Source organism: Schistocerca serialis, chromosome 1 (genome assembly GCF_023864345.2).
Source record: "Schistocerca serialis cubense isolate TAMUIC-IGC-003099 chromosome 1, iqSchSeri2.2, whole genome shotgun sequence".
Classification (NCBI taxonomy): domain Eukaryota; kingdom Metazoa; phylum Arthropoda; class Insecta; order Orthoptera; family Acrididae; genus Schistocerca; species Schistocerca serialis.
Genome location: NC_064638.1, coordinates 434,237,875 through 434,255,708, shown reverse-complemented (window position 1 = coordinate 434,255,708; position 17,834 = coordinate 434,237,875).

The following is a 17,834-nucleotide window of genomic DNA, read 5'->3' as shown; positions in this document are numbered from 1 at the left end:
TCTGGAAATGTATAAATATTTACTTTCTATGCCATGTCAGTGAGAAATGATTCGTTAATCGCGAATTAATTTACCGATCACGAAACAGATAACACCTGCAATATCCGATTTCACAATAGAAAACGACAATATTTGGGAGTCGTCTGAAACTATAAATAGTACGCTCACCAATTTTCGAATTTCATCTGCTTGTTTGAAGACACTTCCAGTGAGAGAACAAAATATATGCGAGTCCTACACCTGCTGTGGTGTTCATCACTTTTCTGAAATGATGAGTGGGGCTAGTTTATATTTGCTGCTGGAGTCGGGTATGTTAGGGCTCTTTTTTATTTTCCTTACTTTTCGAAGCACACTGGTGTCTAGACAGATGAAATGAAATATCGTGTGGCGAGGGCCTCCCTGTGGGTAGACCTGATCGCCCGGTGCAAGTCTTTTGAGGTGACGCCACTTCGGCAACTTGCGCGTCGATGAGGATGAAATAGTGATGATGAAGACGACACAAACACCCAGTACCTGAGCGGAGAAAATCTCCAGCCTAGAAGGGAATTGAACCCGGGCCTCCCGGCATGACAAACTGGTGCGCTGTCCACTCACCTACGTTGGCGGACTCGAGACAGATGGTAAAATTAGAACAATTGCCCACCTAAAATGTTCATGACATATTTCGAAACCCACAAAAGATCGTGAAAATAACACAAACAGAATTCTAAGCACTGTCCTACAGGTGAGAAACATTGGTGGAATTTTTGCTGAATGGCCTACAGCTGCTGGTCTGGAGATGCTCTAAAACCACAGTGGCAGGTGGAGGACAGCATCTTGCCTGTCCAGACCAGAGGAGGCTGCTCTGCTTGTACTTATCTCTGAACACTCAAACAAAGAAGACATAACATGACTCTCAGACGACACGGAACTTTCAGTAGATACCTTGCCCCTGTCTTGTTCGAACCAGTCTGTAGAGGTTTCTATGCCCCACATGAAGGATGTCTGGTGACTCTGGGATGTCATGGTACTTCATGTGACTGGAACACTTTGATTGAGTCTTAGCAAATCTACAGCCCAAGTTGTTGTTGCCAGTGTGGGAGAACTGTTCACCACTTTCTTCAGATGGACAGATGACGAGAATTTCAGTGGCAAACTATTTTCTGCAGATCGAAAAATATACTGCAGTCATATTGCACTGACAGTTAAAACCTGCGAAAGTAGACTATAGATCGTGAAATACGGAAACTATCGCCATAGACAATTCCTCAATTACACTGCTCTGCTGTTGTCGAGGAAACATTGAAATTTTTGGCTTGAAACTGATCTCCAACCAGGCTATACCGCCACAAACGATTGTACCGCCATACCATACTGATGTAGTAAACACGATTCGTATCCTGCACCATAAAAAATCATCACTTCTCCATCCTGCATATAGCTATCGATCGCCAGACACTCTTATATATACTGCACAGACAGACAAGTTCCAAATAACATAAGCACACACACTGTATAGTTACGGCACTAGATATCTCCTGTGAGGTTGGTCGGTCATCCGCTATGACCAACGGTGATGAGGCAAGAGCCTGCACACATGCAGGCCTGATGTGTAATCAGAGCGCCCTCCGTGGACAATAGTCACTTTCACAACTGGTGTACAAAGGATGGACTGGTTCTCCATCACAATAGTTTTCACCTACAGTACTATTACCAGTGTGCCCTGCTTGCTGCTGTGGTTTCTGCAACGAGTTGTGATCAGCTCCAAACTTTGGGATTACAGAAAAAATTTGCTTTCTGAGCACTGTTGATGATAAATGCCCCGTCAATCGTGAAAAAATTTACCGATGTCGAAACCAATATAAGCTGAAATATCCCCTTTTAGACGGCAGAAAACGACGTATTTATGTCACTTTTATTCTGAAATCTTCCAGTCGCATATGAATTTTTCGGAATTGCATGTATTTGCACATGTTTTGCCAAATTATTATGCCATTTACGCAGTTGTTCTCGATATCAACCGCATAGCAGTTTGCTACCAATTGATTGCACAGTTAAATTGAGAAGATAAATAGTGGAAATTATACCTCTAGAAACCTGAAACATAAGCGATATCATCATGTGGGACATTCTGCAAACCACTGAGTAACTAGAAACTTATCTCGTCTGCAAAGATTTTTACGTGAAAACTCGAAAATGGAGGAAACCCATAGTTCCATTCACATTTTTTTATGAATACGGATGTCAATGATATACCAGATTCGTCCTAGGAAAGCAGACATGTATTTATCTCTGTAATTACAATTAAATGTTGCAAATGCAGCCCAAATCCGTTGACATTCGACAATGAGCAAAGAATCGGAAATACCTCCTCCTGTGGGCTGTCGTTCTGAAAATATTAATATCTATATACTCCTTATGACTGCACATAATCTTCCATGTAAAATCTTTTATCCCCTTTATGGCTATTGATGCACTTGTAAAGTACAAGGACGATCTGGAGTCTGTTACATCACTGACTTCGGTATTTGTTCAAAATATGAGTGGAACTAACAGTTTCCTCTACTTTCGAGTTTTCAGAAAGATGTTCACAGATTAGATAAGTTTCTAGTTACGCAGTGGTATACCGCACGTCCCACATAATGACCCTGGTAAAGTGTGGGTTTCTAGAGATATAATTTCCACTGTTTATCTTCAGAATTAAACTGTAAAAGCGATCGGCAGCATTCTGTTATGTGGCCAATATCGAAAACAATTTCATAAATGGTATGATATTCGTTCAACCCTTGTGAAAATACATGAAATTCCGAAAATTTTCATATGTTACTGGATAATTTCAGCATAACAGTGACATAAATACGACGATGTTTTTTTCCTGCAAAATCGGATATCATAGCTGATCGAGATTGGACAAATTAATTCGCAATTGATGAAGCGTCTCTCATCGACAGTGCTCAGAAAGTTAATGTTCTTGTGATTTCAGAGTCTGGAGATGATCGATCGCAACTTCTTGCATAAACCATTGTAACAAGCAGGCCAGAGTGGAAACAGTGCCATTAGCGGACGCCTTTGTGGCAGGGGGACTCTCCTAACCTTTGTAAAGGAAAGCGATTGTTGTCTGCAGACGTTGCTCTGACTGCGCACCAGGGAGCACTTGTCTCAGGACTGCCGTATTCTTTCGATCTGTACAAAATAGTTTGCCTCTGAAGTTCTCACCATTTGCAGAAAGTGTTGGATATTTCTCTCACACTTGCAGCAGCTCCTTCTAGCAGGTGTGACTCTGCTCAATGGATGATGTGCAGAAAAGTCTTTCAGATATGTTTAGCACAATCTGTGACAGTGTAATTACATGGTTCCTTTTGAAATCAGAATTTAAAAAAAGGTACTGCAATTGTTTAATATTGTCTAGATTGTTTAAACACGTCTTTTTTGGTGTACTGCGACTTCAAAAATGAATAAGAAATATTTTTAAACAAATTGTTTAAACGATGTCTTATGCACTCTATATTAGCCAACTGCCTTGAGGTCCTTCCAGTCCAGCAGTTCGACACAGCGAATTTCCCTCAATTATTTCCTGGGCCGCCATCTTGGATTACATACAGTTGGGGAGGGTGAATAGGGGGGGGGGGGGGGGGGAGAGGGCCTAGGAGTTCCATGAGAGGGATCGATATGCCAGCTGGGTAAAATGCATGTCATTGTCAGGGGTGGGGCTATTGATCGATCAATTAATTAATGTGCATAATTTATTTGATACCAACTGGATATAAAAATTGCACCAGAACTGTCATCGTCCCATTACTAGAGGTAACTAACGCTCACGACCATTACAGCGCGTATTTAAAGCAAACCTGATTTGCAACCTCGTAGTGGCTCTACTAGTGCCATTCTTATGAAACTGGCGTGAAGTCTGAAATTACATCGTCTTTCAGATGTAGAAATACACCTACCAAGTGTCGTTTATGTCACACAACTCGTTCCCGGGGTTTCGAATTTTTTCAATTGGTGTATTACATATTTTCAAAGAAATTTCGATAGGGACCCTGCAACCACAATACAGAAAAACCAAATAAATATAAGATCGTGGCTATTAGGTGAGCTCCTTGCAACTTCCAGCACAGTTCTAGGACAACTATTATGAAAGTTACTATTATTTTTAATTACTTGGGATCATGAAACTAACATGCTAAACAGCTGGTGCAATCTGATCATATGATGTGTCTTGTGAAACTTGACGATGTCAATTTACATCACAAGATAATATATTTAGAGTCAAGCATGTATATAAGAGTTAAAGATGACTTTATTAAAAGATGTTCTGTTTGAGGGGTAGTCAAATGAAAACTGAGCACCCCTCACAACCGGACAATGGTATGTTTCCACTCAGAATTAGTCACCACACGTGTTGAGACATTTATAACACTGTGAGACGAGACGATCAAGTCCTGTTTCGTAGAACACAGTCGGCTTCTCACGAATCCCCAACCGCACCCGCTCCTGCACTTCCTCGTCCGACTGAAACCGACGTCCAAGCATTTCTTCCGATCGCCAAAGATATGTACATCACACGCTGAAAGATCTGCGCTTTACGGTGGATGTTGCAGTTTTTCGCAACCAGATCGCTGAAACGTACCCTTCGTCCGATTGTGGTTCCATGCCGGAGGAAGTTGTTTCCATGTGATCGCCTAAGTGCGTGTAGAGAGCGGGACAGATATGCAGGCCGCGTCTGCTACACAACTGTCTGAAAGGTAATCGTAAAGTAGGCGCTAGCTGTATGATACCAGGAAAGCTGGACGAACAACACTAGACCAATCCGTAAACAACAAAGGTCACAAACCAACAATTGCATGCACTTGTGATGTGGCACTATAATCCATTCACCATAAGAATAAACTAGATGTAAAGAAGCACATATCTACACCTACATATATACACCGCTAGCCACCAAGCGGTGTGTGGCGGAGGGCACAATTCGAGCCAAAGTCATATTTCCCCCTATCTGTTCCACTCGCGGGTCGCGCGAGGAAAAAACGACTGTCTGAACGCCTCAGTACGAGCTCTTATTTCCCTTTCTCTTTTAATGATGATCATTACGCGATGTGAAAGTTGGTGGTAATAATATATGCTCTACATCCTCGGTGAAGATTGGATTTCAGAATTTAGTGAGCAGCCCCTTCTGTTTAGCGCGTGGTCTATCTGCAAGTGTGTCCCACTTCAAACTTTCTATGAGATTTGTAACGCTCTTGTGATGGCTAAATGTACCAGTCACGAATTTTGCCGCTCTTCTTTGGACCTTCTCAATCTCTTGAATCAGACCCAACTGGTAAGGGTCCCACACAGACGAACAATACTCTAAGACTGGACGAACTAACGTATTGTAAGCTATTTCCTTTGTTGAAGGACTCCGTCGCTTCAGGATTCTACCAATAAACCGCAATCTAGAGTTCGCCTTACCCGTTACTTGTGTTATCTGATCATTCCATTTGAGATCATTTCGAATAGTCACACCCAGGTACTTGACTGATTTTACCGCTTCCAAAGACTGATCATTTATTTTGTACTCATACCTTAATGGGGATTTTCGCCTTGTTATACGCAATAGGTTACACTTACTAATATTGAGAGATAACTGCCAGTCATTACACTACGCATTTATTTTCTGCAAATCCTCATTGATTTGTTCACAACTTTCGTGTGATACTACTTCCCTGTAGACTACAACATCATCGGCAAACAGTCTAAAGCCGCTGTCAATACCATCAACCAGATCGTTAATGTAAATCGTAAAACGAAGAGGACCTATTACGCTGACCTGGGGCATTCCTGATGTTACTCCTGTTTCTGTTGAAGTTGCCCCGTTCAGGACGACGTACTGCTCCCCGTCTGTTAAAAAACTTTCTATCCAACCGCATATCTCATTGGATAGACCGTAAGCGCGCACTTTTTGTATCAAGCGACAGTGCGGAACTGAGTCGAACGCCTTTCGAAAGTCGAGAAACATGGCATCAACCTGGGAGCCGGTATCTAGAGCCTGTTGTATATCATGCACAAAGAGGGCCAGCTGTGTCTCGCATGACCACTGTTTTCTAAAACCGTACTGGTTTCTACAGATGAGCTTCTCAGAGTCTAGAAAGGTCATTATGCCTGAACACAAAATATGTTACATGACTCTACAACAAATCGATGTCAGTAAAATTGGCCGATAATTATGTGCATCCGATTTTCTACCCTTTTTACAGATTGCTGTGACCTGGGCCTTCTTCCAGTCCCGTGGAACTTTCCGCCGTTCCAATGATCTCTGATAGATGACGGATAAGAACGGTGCTATATTTGTAGCATAGTCAACATAAAATCTTACGGGGATACCGTCTGGGCCAGATGCCTTTCTAGCGTCTAAGGATCTTAACTGTTTTACAATCCCGGATACACTATGTCAGCCATCCTTTCGTTTGTTCGATAATTGAAAGTGGGAATGGCGCTGCAGTCCTCTATCGTAAACGAGTTTTTGAAAGCTCGGCTTAGAATTTCGGCCTTCTTATATTAGAACAAATAAGCCCTCGGTCAGAAATATTAAGTCAAAATCGATCAGGTTTCGACGCTACTATGAGCGTCGTCTTCAGAATTAAACCAACTGTTCTAAAACATATTTGGTATATAATACAGTAATAAAATTAAAGTTTTACTGACTGGAAAGAGATGCAGTACTTACAAGTCACATTTTAAAAAATCTAAACCGGAAAGGCGACGTCATGAACAGTTGTAAATAAGATGGCGAGCCGCTAAGGGCTGCTCGTACTTGAGTGAACAAGGGTTGCAACAAGACTGAGGTGCCCACGTTAGAAAGTGTGGGCAAGTAAAAATGGTGTTGCTAAAAGCGCCATCTAGTAGCCACAGAAACAACTAGGCTACTGTACGTTCAAAATTTGTTCTAATGTAATTCTGACACGGTCACTGCAACTTAGCAGCTATGTTCAAAGTTTTTAGGCCTTCTGCTTATCATCATCAGTTACATTACCCGTGCTGTCAGCAAGGGAAGGTATTGAATTATTTGTAGCGTTCATAGATTTTACGTACGACTAATTTTTTTTTTTTTTTTTTTTTTTTTTAGAATCTGCAGATAAAGTATTGCTTTCAAATTCGTTAAAAGAGTCTCTCATTGTCCTTCCGACAACTGCTTTCATTTGGCATAATGTCTGTTTGTTAGCGGGACAGTGACTACGTTTAAAACGACTGTGCAAAACTCTCTGCTTTCTCAGCAAGTTACTAATATGTTTGTTGTACCAAGGTGGATCCTTTCCCTCTCCTATACTTTTGCTAGGCACATACTTCTCTAGCACCTGGTAGACATACCCGATGATTGGTCAGAAGCCTTAGCATAGGTACACTGGTGTTGTTATGCTCTTGGAAGCAGGTTCCATTTATGTATTAGATATATTATTACTGAGTTACGTTAAATGAAACCTTAAGATACTGAAATGTAACAGCCACCAACGTTTTTCTTAATCACGCCTTAGCACGTAGTTTTTATTTCAAAAATCGTGTACAGTCTCAGTCTCTGAAGCGTTGTACTCTGATTGTCGCGCTGTTAATGCGCAGTATGAAAATGGCTGAGACTGTTTTCTGGTCCGTAGCGAAACACGAGTATGGAATACCGTTAAAAAGTGCAGAGAAATAGACTGTTCTTAATGGTTTTCATAAATTTACGGAGATAGCTGGCTTTGAAGTTTTCCCAAGCACTGTATGTAATACGCTCGCTACATAAACACACAACGTGGGCGTAGCGCAGTCGGCAGCGTAATGGGGATGATGGTTGGCTTGTTCAAGTGTAGCCGACACGGTAGCTCAGCGTGTTCGGTCAGAGTGTTAGCTGCCCACTGTAATTAAGAAAACTGAGTTAATCCATCACCAACGAACTTCAATGGATGTCTTACGACGTCCGCCCCGAGCAGCTGCAACGAATAAAATGAAAAAGAGTCTCCCCACTCTCACTTTTTTTCTCGTTCAATTTGAAATATCTACATCTTGTAATTAAAAAAATCATCATCATTTTTTATGAATAATGCACTTCTTCTTGTTTCTTATTACTTAATGGAAGTGAAATTCCTGTTTTCATTTCAAATACAAATTCTTAATTATCGATGTTTTATGAAATACTGTTCATAAAAGTTGCTTAAGTTAAGAAAACATAACAATTTAATTTTTAAGGCAAAAATGAAAAACCAAATCCTCTTCATCTGGACTAGTCCATCGTTTTATACCACAGAGGTAAATAAGTATCGTAAAAATGAAAAAATAATCACTTTCACAGCATCGAACATATCACACATACGCTCCGTTTTTACATTTGCTACTGTACCATTACATTATGAACCCAGCAGAACTGATCTGGAGCCGGGTTGCGGGATTTGCCCCGAGAGGTAACAAGACTGTTAAGCTGCCAGGCGTACTGGAACTAACGCACGCAGCTTTTTCAGATGTCACCGCCGAACGCTGGCGGGATATAGAACGGTTCGTAATAAAAGAAGACGAGAAAATGCGGCGCCTGGTTGGCTTCGTGGATCCTTCACCGCCACCGCCTACCAACATGATATGAAGTCTGAGGTGGTCAGTAACTGGCCGAAACCGGTAACCACAAAAATAAAGGTTTCATGCGGTCGAGACAGTCTAAGTTAGTTTTTAAAATACTTTATGAGATATATTGGTTTTGTAAATAAAACGCCTTTTCTTGCTACAAGTGTAATTTATTTTTCCCAGATGTTTCTCGCCTAAGGCAACTTCAGTGTGGTCTAGAACGAAACGGCTTTGTTATTTTTAGATTATCAAACAGTTCACATCGTGTTTTTTATGTAAATAAGTTATTACTTATTCAATTAATTTCTTATTTAAGTAATTACTTACAGTTTTGCTATCTTCAGATTATCAAGCAGTTCACATCGCGTTTTTGAAGTAAAAAAGTAGTTACTTATTTAATTAATTATTTATTTCAGTAATTACTTACTTAGATCGAGAAACGCTACGTTGACTGTTTGATAATCTAAAAATAAAAAACCTGTTTCGTTCTAGATGCCACTGAAGATGTCTTAGATTAAGAAAATAACAAAACGCGTCTGGTAAAAGTAAATTACAGCTGCAGCAAGGAAAGGTGGTTATATTTGCAAAACAAATATTTCTGTGCTTGCTGCGGAGGACAGCCAAGCAAACAAACTTGTTGTTACACCAGAAAAGTTCTCAAAAATTAATCACATCTCTTTACACCGGAGCAGCCACATTTCCACCTGGAAAGATCTGGAAGTCTCAACATCCATTTGAAAATACGCCGCCGTTGGATAAGCAGCTGAGCAGCAAGTCGTATACTCCTAGCTCACTCGTTTGTTACATAGTTTAATTCTTAATTTCTTTGCGTGTTTTTGGTACTTGCATTGTTTAATTCATAAATTTCGGGCGTATTATAGTATTTGAGAGTTGTAGCATCGCGTTTTAGTACCTGAATAGTGTAAATTCGCGTAGTCGTTTGTCTACTGTTTTTGTTTTGAACGGCCAGTGTCGGTTGGTCACAGTCAGTGTGCTCCCTGCCGCCGTTGGATAAGCAGCTGAGCAGCAAGTCGTATACTCCTAGCTCACTCGTTTGTTACATAGTTTAATTCTTAATTTCTTTGCGTGTTTTTGGTACTTGCATTGTTTAATTCATAAATTTCGGGCGTATTATAGTATTTGAGAGTGTAGCATCGCGTTTTAGTACCTGAATAGTGTAATTTCGCTTAGTCTCCTTCCGCCGCCGAGCAGTGTCAGCAGTGCGCAAGTAGCAGCATTACTGCATTTACTAGGCAATCTTGTATTTTAATAACCGTTTAAATTTTGTCGATTTGTTTGCGCTCTCTGTAGATTAGTTCAGACGTTCTTTGCAAAACAGTTTTTAGCATGGATAGGGACTGCAACTGCTGTATTCGGATGCAGGCTGATTTGGCATCCCTTCGCTCCCAGCTTCAGGCAGTGTTGGCTTCGGTCACACAGCTTGAGGCTGTTGCCAATGGGCATCACTGTGGGGGTCCGGATGGGGGTTTGTCGGGGACGGCCAGCTCGTCCCACGCATCCCCTGATCGGACTACGACTGTGGTTGCCCGGGATACTGCCCGCATTGAGGCTGATCCCTCACCTGTGGTAGAGTGGGAGGTCGTTTCAAGGTGTGGCAGGGGGCGAAAGACATTCGGGAGGGCTGAACGGAAAGCCTCTCCAGTTTGTCTGACGAACCGGTTTCAGGCTCTGTCTCAGGCTGATACTGATCTTCGGCTTGACATGGCTGCTTGTCCTGTTCCAGAGGTTGCCCCTCAGTCTGCCAGATCCGGGCAGTTGCAGAGGGTGGGCTTACTGGCAGTTGGGAGCTCCAACGTCAGGCGCGTAATGGGGCCCCTTAGGGAAATGGCAGCAAGAGAGGGGAAGAAAACCAATGTGCACTCCGTGTGCATACCGGGGGGAGTCATTCCAGATGTGGAAAGGGTCCTTCCGGATGCCATGAAGGGTACAGGGTGCACCCATCTGCAGGTGGTCGCTCATGTCGGCACCAATGATGTGTGTCGCTATGGATCGGAGGAAATCCTCTCTGGCTTCCGGCGGCTATCTGATTTGGTGAAGACTGCCAGTCTCGCTAGCGGGATGAAAGCAGAGCTCACCATCTGCAGCATCGTCGACAGGACTGACTGCGGACCTTTGGTACAGAGCCGAGTGGAGGGTCTGAATCAGAGGCTGAGACGGTTCTGCGACCGTGTGGGCTGCAGATTCCTCGACTTGCGCCATAGGGTGGTGGGGTTTCGGGTTCCGCTGGATAGGTCAGGAGTCCACTACACGCAACAAGCGGCTACACGGGTAGCAGGGGTTGTGTGGCGTGGGCTGGGCGGTTTTTTAGGTTAGATGGCATTGGGCAAGTACAGAAAGGGCAACAGCCTCAATGGGTGTGGGGCAAAGTCAGGACATGCGGGGACCAAGCAGCAATCGGTATTGTAATTGTCAACTGTCGAAGCTGCGTTGGTAAAGTACCGGAACTTCAAGCGCTGATAGAAAGCACCGAAGGTGAAATCGTTATAGGTACAGAAAGCTGGCTTAAGCCAGAGATAAATTCTGCCGAAATTTTTACAAAGGTACAGACGGTGTTTAGAAAGGATAGATTGCATGCAACCGGTGGTGGAGTGTTCGTCGCTGTTAGTAGTAGTTTATCCTGTAGTGAAGTAGAAGTGGATAGTTCCTGTGAATTATTATGGGTGGAGGTTACACTAAACAACCGAACTAGGTTAATAATTGGCTCCTTTTACCGACCTCCCGACTCAGCAGCATTAGTGGCAGAACAACTGAGAGAAAATTTGGAATACATTTCACATAAATTTTCTGAGCATGTTATAGTCTTAGGAGGAGATTTCAATTTACCAGATATAGACTGGGACACTCAGATGTTTAGGACGGGTGGTAGGGACAGAGCGTCGAGTGACATTATACTGAGTGCACTATCCGAAAATTACTTCGAGCAATTAAACAGAGAACCGACTCGTGGAGATAACATCTTGGACCTACTGATAACAAACAGACCCGAACTTTTCGACACTGTATGTACAGAACAGGGAATCAGTGATCATAAGGCCGTTGCAGCATCCCTGAATATGGAAGTTAATAGGAATATAAAAAAAGGGAGGAAGGTTTATCTGTTTAGCAAGAGTAATAGAAGGCAGATTTCAGGCTACTTAACAGATCAAAACGAAAATTTCTGTTCCGACACTGCCAATGTTGAGTGTTTATGGAAAAAGTTCAAGGCAATCGTAAAATGCGTTTTAGATAGGTACGTGCCGAGTAAAACTGTGAGGGACGGGAAAAACCCACCGTGGTACAACAACAAAGTTAGGAAACTACTGCGAAAGCAAAGAGAGCTCCACTCCAAGTTTAAACGCAGCCAAAACCTCTCAGACAAACAGAAGCTAAACGATGTCAAAGTTAGCGTAAGGAGGGCTATGCGTGAAGCGTTCATTGAATTCGAAAGTGAAATTCTATGTACCGACTTGACAGAAAATCCTAGGAAGTTCTGGTCTTACGTTAAATCAGTAAGTGGCTCGAAACAGCATATCCAGACACTACGGGATGATGATGGCATTGAAACAGAGGATTACAAGCGTAAAGCTGAAATACTAAACACCTTTTTCCAAAGCTGTTTCACAGAGGAAGACCGCACTGCAGTTCCTTCTCTAAATCCTCGCACAAACGAAAAAATGGCTGACATCGAAATAAGTGTCCAAGGAATAGAAAAGCAACTGGAATCACTCAATAGAGGAAAGTCCACTGGACCTGACGGGATACCAATTCGATTCTACACAGAGTACGCGAAAGAACTTGCCCCCCTTCTAACAGCCGTGTACCGCAAGTCTCTAGAGGAACGGAGGGTTCCAAATGATTGGAAAAGAGCACAGATAGTCCCAGTCTTCAAGAAGGGTCGTCGAGCAGATGCGCAAAACTATAGACCTATATCTCTGACGTCGATCTGTTGTAGAATTTTAGAACATGTTTTTTGCTCGAGTATCATGTCGTTTTTGGAAACCCAGAATCTACTGTGTAGGAATCAACATGGATTCCGGAAACAGCGATCGTGTGAGACCCAACTCGCTTTATTTGTTCATGAGACCCAGAAAATATTAGATACAGGCTCCCAGGTAGATGCTATTTTTCTTGACTTCCGGAAGGCGTTCGATACAGTTCCGCACTGTCGCCTGATAAACAAAGTAAGAGCCTACGGAATATCAGACCAGCTGTGTGGCTGGATTGAAGAGTTTTTAGCAAACAGAACACAGCATGTTGTTATCAATGGAGAGACGTCTACAGACGTTAAAGTAACCTCTGGCGTGCCACAGGGGAGTGTTATGGGACCATTGCTTTTCACAATATATATAAATGACCTAGTAGATAGTGTCGGAAGTTCCATGCGGCTTTTCGCGGATGATGCTGTAGTATACAGAGAAGTTGCAGCATTAGAAAATTGTAGCGAAATGCAGGAAGATCTGCAGCGGATAGGCACTTGGTGCAGGGAGTGGCAACTGAACCTTAACATAGACAAATGTAATGTATTGCGAATACATAGAAAGAAGGATCCTTTATTGTATGATTATATGATAGCGGAACAAACACTGGTAGCAGTTACTTCTGTAAAATATCTGGGAGTATGCGTGCGGAACGATTTGAAGTGGAATGATCATATAAAATTAATTGTTCGTAAGGCGGGTACCAGGTTGAGATTCATTGGGAGAGTGCTTAGAAAATGTAGTCCATCAACAAAGGAGGTGGCTTACAAAACACTCGTTCGACCTATACTTGAGTATTGCTCATCAGTGTGGGATCCGTACCAGATCGGTCTGACGGAGGGGATAGAGAAGATCCAAAAAAGAGCGGCGCGTTTCGTCACAGGGTTATTTGGTAACCGTGATAGCGTTACGGAGATGTTTAATAAACTCAAGTGGCAGACTCTGCAAGAGAGGCGCTCTGCATCGCGGTGTAGCTTGCTCGCCAGGTTTCGAGAGGGTGCGTTTCTGGATGAGGTATCGAATATATTGCTTCCCCCTACTTATACCTCCCGAGGAGATCACGAATGTAAAATTAGAGAGATTAGAGCGCGCACGGAGGCTTTCAGACAGTCGTTCTTCCCGCGAACCATACGCGACTGGAACAGGAAAGGGAGGTAATGACAGTGGCACGTAAAGTGCCCTCCGCCACACACCGTTGGGTGGCTTGCGGAGTATCAATGTAGATGTAGATGTAGAAATGGCAGCTTGGAAAGCATCCTTCCCAGAATTACTGAATGGTGAAAATTTCGCTCAGATTTTTTTTTCTTTTTATTTCTTGCATCATCAGTCTTCTGATTGGTCTGATACCTACCGCCACGACTTTCTTTCATGAGTTAAGCGTTTCGTCTCATTGTAGCACTTATACCCAGTAACCTCCATTATATTTAGTTGTTGCATACGTTCGTAGCATTTTTACGTAAGTTTAAAAACACAACAAATACACGTAACAAAGAGTTTATTCATCAATAATATACTCTCCTTCATTATTTACAACAGTCTGCCAACGCTGGGGTAACTTTCTGATTCCGCGACTGTAGAAATCACGTGGTTTTGATGCGAAGAACGCGTTGAGCCATGTTCGGAGAACATTTTCATCTGAAAAGGAAGGTCCTTGAAAGTTGTTCGATAGAGAGCGGGAAAAGTGAAGATCTGAGGGCGCCAGATTAGGTGAATAATTTGGGTGCGGAATTGCTTCCCAACCCAGATCCTGTATAGCGCTATTTGACAGCCCAGCTGAAGGCAGGCGGGCGTTGTCATGGAGAAGCATCACTTCAAGCAGAGGTCCTGATCGTCGTTCTTGGACTGCATCTGTAAGACGTCTCAGTTGTTGACAATGAACGTCAGCAGTGGTGGTTACAACACGGGGAAGCAGTTCGTTGTACACACCACAGGCCATAAATAACATAGACTGAGCACGTTCCTATCTCTGTCGTTTTGCGGTTTGAAACCAATATCTAAGTGTGGAGTGAAGTTGATAGTTGCAGTTTTTCTCATTTACAACTGAAATCAAGCATTGATTTTAACAATAAAACAACGTACCTTATTGCTATAACACAGGCAATAGTACACTTAAACTAATTTCCCCCAATATTAATTCCATAGTGATTGTTTTTACACGTGGCCAAGTGAAACGTTCTGTTTGCAAGCAAAAGAATTACAATTCTTCGGTATTTACCTGTTTTTGTCGCTCTGTGAGTTTTTTAGTTCGCCGCTCCACAGGAGTAGAAGACAAAATGACGACTCCTCACCAACACACGTGAAATGCTTTGTTATGCTTTTTTAGAAATGAAATCCTTTTATATCCATACTGTCTATTTTCTACTCAAAGCAAGATCCTTATTTTGTAACTTCTGCGCAATCCAGTCGGAAACCGAAACAATATATACCGTAATATATTAGAAAACTTTGATTGCACAGAAAACTCTTGTAATCAGTTCAATATTAACGTTCTGTCATTTTAAAACCTTTAGTTTTTTGTCAGGTTTTACTTCTAAGGACCAACATACATCCTACCTTACAGCTCACGGAAATATATCTACAAGAATTGTGAAATAGTTCACTTTTACAACTGAGATTTTCGTCGGTTTGCCTAATCTGCAGGATCCAAAGCAATACTCTGAGTTTATATGGACTCATTACTTCTGATCCTAATATAAAGCATATAATCAGATTTGAGACAAAATTCCACGATGAAGGAGAACCTTCAGGGATGTAAAATAAGTCACAATTTACAATAACGAAAGATAAGAAAATTGTAGGCCTTCATCTGTTCCGGTATTAACATTGACCTACTTACCACTGTTTTGATTATTATTATTTTTGTCTATACTAGCGAAATTTAACTAAGAAAATTAAAAATAAACCTCCCTGCACAGTTATTGCACAGTTATTCTAAACAGTAGCTGATTATCTTCTACTGGTAACTTGATATCTAATTGATTACCCCTGTTTTCATAAAACAAAATAGTTGATTCCATCCTTAAATTACTATTTGACACAGAGCTTTACAAAGAACACTCTTACCTGACAGATCGTTTAATCCTTCTGTCTAGATCTTCTGATAATTTTTAGAAAAAGTAGCCAACTAAGTGATTTTTTCGTTTAAATTGCTAGGAATTCCCCATGCATAGCTCCACCCTGAACACAGCGCAAAAAGCCGAAGTGTACAAGAAGGTTAAATTGTATCTCTTGTCTTGTGCCTGTGTACGTCACAATTCACCTGAAGCTTGTTGTTGTTGGCTGCAAGAAAAATCATTAAGAACAATGTAAATTGGGGAGTGCATGAAGAGTTCCACGGGCCTTAAAAAGCATTCACCACAGTTCATTATTATGTGCTTTACACAATGATCTTGCTGTTCAATTCTGGTGAAAAAGCACTCGATTCATTTTAAATACTTTGCCTTATAGAATAATTCCTTACTTGGTAAACAGCCTCTGTTTAACAGGATCGTTATTAGTTTCATGGAAATTTATTGAAGTCTTTAGGATTTGCGGGAGGCTATACGGTATGTGTTAGAGAATCAAGAGTGCTGTCTTTTCTGGTAAGTTGTCAGGGACAAGTTGATTCGTGGTGACCAAAAGTTCAACAAATCCCTTAGGACCCAATGAACACAGCAGAATAATGAAATGAACTGTTGATAACAATAGAAGCAATTAATTTATGATTATTTATGAATACTGATGTCGTAGAAAAACACCACTTACGAAATGTGGAAATTTGTTACTGTATCGCGTAACATAGATCTTTTAGAATCAATTTTATTTAATCCAATTTTTCCTGCAGTGGAAGGTCTATATGAGGGGAAAGAAGAAAAAAATTCGTTACGTCACCTTAAAAATTAAGATCATAACACAGTTTTAACGCTTAGAAATTTAGATACTAATATTCTGAATTACATACTGAAACAAATATAAGGCATTAATTTCACACTTGTCAGTAACAGAGCTTAAGAAAAGTACAGAGAAGGTTTACAGAATGGGACTCAATTCATATTAACTGAATATTCCGTCAGTTCTTGGTAGAACAACATTATAATAAATGAAAAACACCAGTTTGCTTTTGTTCTACAGTATTACTTTACCATCACACTGTCAAAGATGTTACTTACTGTATGTGTCTGTTACAATCTACACATAGAACTTCTCTTCCAATGTTGGTTACAAATATTGAAACTTCTGTGGTGACATTGCTCAGTAAATGTCTGCAGATGGCCTTGTAAGCCGAAAACCGGTTAACACAATAAAAGTAGTACAGTAGAGCAAATGCAAACTGGGACTTAAATTCATTAATTTATTTCACAGAAACCAACACACAAACTATAGTTCAGCTGTAGGTGACTCGACTTCCGAACTGTAGGCGCCACCACTTGTGCATGTAATTCTATTTTCAAAACAATCAGAAAATAACTGATTATTTAACAAAACTATTTTTGTGTGGACACTTCTAATCAGAGCATGGTGTGGTTTCTTGCTGTGGAGTCTCACTTTATCATGTAGCCTCAATGCAGCGCTCAATGAATACAGTCTTTTTCTGTTGATGAATATGATTACGAAGGGGAAGACTGTTGGAAACACGTTTATTCAGTGAAGGAAAACATTGTTCGTTATGTCCTACAACGTTAGGTAACTGATTTCTTAGAAGGGTTTTTCACATTAAAGTTAGGCATCTGTCTAATACTTTCTGGGCCATTTTGCGCAGATAAACGTGATCATTGGATGTAATAGATAAGCCACCTTTGTTTTTTCTGTTCGAGAAATCGGGGCCAGAAATTTTAGGACATGGTGCAATTTGCCAAATAGGACACTCCAATTCACGTTTAGAATGCTAGCCAAAGAAAAAGTGTAAGAAACTGGATGAGGTATGTAATAATAATCGTTATTTATTAAAATGGCAGAGCAATCAGCACTAGTAGATGTACCAATCTGAATGTGTACCATAAATATCTTGGAAGCAGCTACAGACTGCTGGACAGATATTCTGCTGCTTCTCGACTTACCATAACATTGAAAGCACATCCAGCTGGTCTTGAATGTGTTTATATGCTAGTGCGAAAGTCCTATGTGGTGCAGATCTGCTTCTAAGGCGTCATGCACAGCAATAGGATTGTAGGCTGTCAATTACATCTACAAAACCTGTTCTTATTGAGTGAACTAGTTAAGTTCCCTCAGGAGATTCTTTCGACATAAACTGGCAATATTTTACTTGCTTTACATACCAGCATCACTAAGTGACAAAAGTCATAAAACATAAATGCTTATTTTGCGTTTCCG